Here is a 6,088-nt window from a genome sequence, read left to right as displayed (position 1 = left end):
GGGGGGGGGGAGTTCTTTCATCCTAATAGGGTCGGGTGGGGGGGGGGCTGTGGTGTCACAGGGACTGGGACCCCAAATGGGACCCCCCCCTCATGAGTCTGGACCCCCCTACTTGGGACTGGGACCCCTCTATGGGTTTGGGACCCCCCCCAGTGGGACTGGGACCCCCCCCATGTATCTGCTCCCCCCCTCAATGTGTCTGCCCCCCCCAATGGGACTGGGAGCCCCCCATGTGTCTGGGACCCCCAACCCCCCCCAGTGACCACAGCGAGCCCGTCGCGCTTCGAGCCCCCCGTTTATTGCCCCCCCTCGTCCAGCAGCCCCCCGTCCTCCTCGGGGGGGTCCGGGGGGGGGCGCAGCGCGGCGCTGACCCCGTGCAGCTCCAGCAGCTGCTGGAAGGCCGCCAGCAGCAGCAGCGCCGCCGTCACCCCCAGCAGCAGGTAGGCTGGGGGGGGGGGACACAGCGGTCAGAGACCCCCACCCCCCCGTGGAGACCCCCACCCCATGGAGAGATCCCCATGGAGACCCCCCCCCAATGAAGACCCAATCCGCCATGGTGACCCCATCCATGAAGACCCCGCCACCATGAAGACCCCACCCCAATGGAGACCCAACCACCATGGAGACCCCAACCATGAAGACCCCAACCACCATAAAGACACCACCATAAAGACCCCACCCCAATGGAGACGCCAACCACGGAGACCCCAACCATGGAGAACCCAACCACCATAGAGACCCCAACCATGAAGTCCCCCAACCACGAAGACCTTAACCACGAAGACCCCAACCATGAAGACCCCGCCACCATGAAGACCCCGCCCCAGTGGAGACCCAACCACCATGGAGACCCCAACCATGCTGACCCAACCACCATAAAGACACCACCCCAATGGAGACCCCGACCACGAAGACCCCAACCATGGAGACCCCAACCATGAAGACCCCACCCCAATGGAGACCGCGCCCCAGTGGAGACCCAACCACCATGGAGACCCCAACCATGGAGACCCAACCACCATAAAGACACCACCCCAATGGAGACCCCAACCACGAAGACCCCAACCACGAAGATCCCAACCATGAAGACCCCAACCATCTAAACCCCAACCATGGAGACCCCAACCATGAAGACCCCAACCATAAAGACACCTCAGGGACAGCCCTAGGGCCACCACGGCCACCGTGTGGCCTTGGGGATGTGGTGGCCTTGGGGATAAGATGGCGCTGGGGACATGGTGGATATGGGGCCATGGGGGCTATGGGGCCATGGGGGCTATGGGGACGTGGTGGCCCTGGGGACATGGTGGCCTTGGTGACGTCATGGCTTTGGTTGCCATCATGGCTTTGGTGACGTGGTGGCCTTGGTGACGTCATCACCTTGGTGGCACGGTGGCCTTGCTGACATCACACCCTTGCTGACGTCACGGCCCCGCGCGCCCATCCCCATGGCAACCGCCACTTCCGGCCCCGCCCCGCCGCTCCGCCAACAGCTTCCTCCCGCGCTCCTCACGTGACCGGAAGCGGAAGCGCCATGGAGCCCCCGGGAGCGGCGGCGGGGCTCGGTGCGGACCCCCCGGCGCCCCCCCCCTCCCCCGACCCCCCCTGTCCTCTCCCCGCAGCCCCCAAGCGCCGCGGCCCGGGCCCGGCCCCTCCGCGGATGGCGGAGCCGCGGCCGCTCTTCGACGACACCAGCGGCGACCAGCGTCTTCGACGACCCAGTCCCCTAAAGTCCCGCTCGATAGTCTTCAGGCTTCTATCTTCAGTATTATCACTGCCGGCCTGGACTATCAAAAGACGATAGTAATCAGAGGGGAAAACCAGGTTGGGAAGCTTTCTGGCAACGTCCATGACCCTAGCCCCAGGGAGGCAGCAGACTTCCCTACGGGTAGGGTCAGGCTAACAAATAGGGCTCTCTGTTCCCCTCACAAGGAAGTTGCCTTCTCAGGGGAACAGAGGGAACTTCTCAGGGTCCTTGGTGGCCTCCAAGTTAGCTCAGCGTCATGGCACCGAGTCACTGTGAAGGAGCTGCTGGAATAACGAGACAACAACCTAGTTCTATTAAAATATATATTGCTCTTTTGAGGACTGCTGCGGGGCTAGCGGCAACACGGCAGTGGAAATCTCCGTCCTGACATTGCCTTATGCCTTGACGTCAGGATCAGGGTGGTTTGAACTGCCAGGGAACGGACCATGGGTTCCGGGTCTTTCTCTGAAGGCTGGAGGACTGCAAAAGAAAGAAGAGCAGAGATGAAAACCCACTCCTTGCAGAGATCCCCAGGCATCCCCTGCAGAGCATGCCAGCCCCACTCGACTCTTCCCCAGGCCAGGAGGAGCAGGAGGGACAAAGGAATCCGTTGAAAGCTGCTGCTCAGCAATGTCCCAAATGCAGCCACCAGTCCTTCCCCACCTGCGCACCACAGGTCAAGTGGGGCACCTTCACAAGCTGGTTCCCTCACCACCTGCCTCCATCCCTTGGGAGGATTCACACACTCCAGGAATCTCCTGGACTCTTTCCTCTCGCTATTGTGCTTCCCCATGAGAGCAAGGGCTAGCAATCGTGACCCTGCTCCTAGCTGCTTGTAGGCTGTCTCATCTCCCTCTTCGTCCTGGTTGCGTGCTCTACAACAGGCTCCCACCTTCTGTCAGCCTTACTGCCCTTTCCCCTGACTCTTCCTCAGGGACACTCAACCCTTTCAGCGGCACTGCCCAGCTCCAGGCTGGGAGGCCATTCCCTGACACCACAGGCTACCCCGTCTCCTCTCCCTCGTTCCTATGGCTGCATTGCTCCTCCGCCCCGAAGCATTTCCCTGGAGCAGGGCAAGGCACGGGGGCCTCTGCCGCTGTCCCCCCAGCCCCAGCACACCCCACACTGCCCTCACTCACCGCTGAGGATTTCATTCAGCTTCTCCTCATTCTGGTCCTCGCAGTAGCGCGCAGCAAGACCTAGACACAGAGACCCCATCAGAGCCCCGCTCCCCAGAACGCTCCCAGCAGCGCAGCCCCTGGCCTGGCCAGCCAGGCTGTGCCCCCTCCTACACCCTGGAGCAAGGGCCCAGTCGGGGGGCTCTGAGGGCAACAGGGCAGTGCCTGGGGCTGCCAAAGGCTGCCCCAAGAGGGACCCAGGGGCTGGGCTCACCAATGAATCTGACGGCCTCAAGTCGCAAAAGGGTCTGAGTGTCCTGCAGGTAGGGCTGGCTCTGCTGCAGGTATTCTTCTACTCTGCCTCTGTCCTGCTGCAGCTGGAGAGAGAGAGAACGCAGGGTCACGGGGCTTGCACACCCTCTCCAGGGTCTCCTCCAGCATTCTGGGGGCAGGGAGGGCAGAGGGGCCTCCAGAAGAGCCCCCTGGGGCTCTGTGCTGGCAGGAAGGGAGCGAGGATGCGGCTGCAGGCAGCGGGCTCTGGCCGGGCGCGTTTGCCCAGCTGGGGCAAACCAATGTGGGTCCTTACCAAGAACTCTTCGATCCTCCACGTCTGTTCTGTCTGGGCCAAGCGCTTGAGCTCCTTGCATCGCAGAAACTCTGCAGCCACAGCGAGAGCTTCCCCAGAGGCCTGCGGAGCAGCAGAGGTTGGGAGGTAGCAGCACAGCCTTGGGAAGGAGACCCTCTGTCCCCTCCTTTTGGCAGGGCTGCGAGCCTTTCCCAGCGCGTTATGGGAGGCTGTGGTGGGGGGCAGCGTGCACTGGGTTCAGTGGCCAAGGCAAGGCCACGGGACAGCCACCATCGGAGGCAGCTCACAATGAGAGAGATCCCAGAGATCACAGCCAGAGATCAGAGGCCGGACTCGATGATCTTGAGGTCTCTTCCAACCTAGAAATTCTGTGATCCCCCAGAGCAACCCTGTGGCATCAGCACACCCTTGCCCACATAACTGCTCAGCTCTGAGATCTGTACCTTTGCTACGCTCTCACTCTGGTCTCTCATGTGAAAGTAGAGTGGGAGAAGGCTCCTGTGAACTGTCCTCTTCATTTCCTTCTTCCTTTGCCACAGCACAGCCTCCACCACGGCTTGGAAGAGGCAGATGGAGTGCTCCCGCACCTGGCTGGACGCCTGGCAGGGAGGAGGACAGGAGGAATTTCAGCATTAGCGTGGCCGATGTGAAGGGAGCTCCCAGCACTGTGAGATGCTTCAGCGCTGGATCCTTCCCAGAGGAGCTGCTCAGGGGCAGCTGCAAGGCCTGGTGCCCGTGAAGGGCAACGCAATCGGTTGCCATCGCAGGCTGCCCGCCAGCCACCCCACTTTTGCCACCAGCCGCACCAGCCATGCCCAAGCAGAGCTCCCCAGCGCCTGGGCTGACGAGGAGACTGGGAAGGCCCTGCCTGAGTGCTGCCCACAGGGCCGGGCTGAAGGGCAGCCCTCGTTACAGGGGGCCCAGCTGAGGGCTCGGGTTCCCGCAGCACACTTACGCGGTCAAAGAATGGCAGGAGCTTCTCAGCCAGCTGCAGAGCCGGGCCACTGGCCTCCCTCCTCTCCACATGAGCCATCACGTTTCTCAGCACAAGCAGGGCCTTCAGCACCATGTCTGTGTTGGTGTCCTGCAGAGCCTCCAGGATGTCTGGCAGCACGACCTGAATTTTCCTTGCCTGTAGGAAAGACACCATTTCCCTTCCGTGAGGCAGTGAGAGACCACCCTGGGCAAAGGGCTCTGGTTCCTGAGCACCAGCCTCCTGCCTTGCTTCCTGGCAGCGGGGAGGGACGGGAGGGCAGAAGAGCAAAGCCCCAGGCTGCCAACATGGCTTTGCTTGACGATGGCCCGCTCACCTTCTCAGGGCTCTCTGACACGGTGCAGAGCCCTTTCAGAACCATCAAGCGCATCTCTGGGCTTGGGTGCCTCAGGTAGCTCTGGAGGTGCACTGGGTTACCAAAGTCCTCCAAAAAAATGTGATTCCGGCCCAGCATCTGCAAGAAAGAGCAGTGAGAGCCTGGCAGGGCCTGCAGGGCTCCCTGCAGCCTCTTCTTCTCCCACCTTTGGGCAGGGATGGGGCAGCGCCAGCTGGCACCAAAGAGGCACCAGGCGCGGGGAGCTACGGGGGCTTGCCGGCCCCAGGGACCATGTGTCCGTATGTCCTGTGGGAGCTGGCAGTTTGGGGGTAGATGGGCACAGGGCTGTGCCTGTGTGCCTGAAGGGGCACACGTAGCCCTGCTGGGAGCAAGGTTTCATCTGGGAACTCACAGCCAAGCGACGGATGCAGGTGTCTTTGGTGACTTCCTTGCACCACAGGCAGAGCGGCAAGTCTTCCATCATGATGTTTAAAACCCTCTTCAAGGTCTGCGGCATGGCCAGGATCACCTCCCACATGGCCAGGTCAGTGCTGCAAGCCCAGAATCCTCTGTCAGTGAGGCTGCCTCAGCCGCAGGGCCACAAACTGGGCCAGCCCCAGAGGACCCAGGCTGTCCTGCAGCCCCTGTGACTTGGGGAGCACTGAGGGCCCAGCCTGGGCAGGCAGGAGGGGGCTGAGCTGGTGTTCCCTGGGGGCAGGGGGACTCTGGGCTGCCTTGGACAGCTGGGCTGCTGCAGCCCTGGCTGGCCCAGTAGGGCTGGAACACATTGGTGGGAAGGAGGGCTGTGCTCCTTGGGGATGTCCTGCCCTTTGCCATTGGTGTGGCAAGCAGAGAGTCTCCAGGTGCATCTCCCGACGCGGAACAAGCCCTCAAGGATGTTAAGGCCAGGACCTGTCACGTGGCGGAGAGAACTGCAGCAAGTTCTTGGCTTCGTCCCTGGGCATCATGTTGGTCATCTGGAGAAGCAGGGAGTCCAGGCACTGCCGCGCCGATGCCGTGTGGATGCTGCCCAGGTTTCTCCTGATGCACTCCATGATCTTTGGCACCTTGGGGGACAAAGTGGGAATGGTGTTGCCAGCAGACAGCAGCCATTGCCACAGCTGCCACTCAAACTTTGGCCCCTTCCATTGCTCTCTGCTGGCTTCAGGTGGCTTCTGGAGCCCAAGAGACCCCGATGTGCGAGGGAGGCAGGGAGGGAGGCAGGGAAGGAGAGAGGAACCACGCCTGGAAGAGCTCAAGGGCAGGGCCATGGCCACAGGCCACTTACATCTTTCAGCCAGTAGAAAGGGACCTCCAAGGCTGCGTC

This window comes from Anas platyrhynchos, chromosome 33, assembly GCF_047663525.1.
Source record: "Anas platyrhynchos isolate ZD024472 breed Pekin duck chromosome 33, IASCAAS_PekinDuck_T2T, whole genome shotgun sequence".
In the NCBI taxonomy this organism is placed as follows: domain Eukaryota; kingdom Metazoa; phylum Chordata; class Aves; order Anseriformes; family Anatidae; genus Anas; species Anas platyrhynchos.
This window is presented reverse-complemented; position numbering follows the sequence as displayed.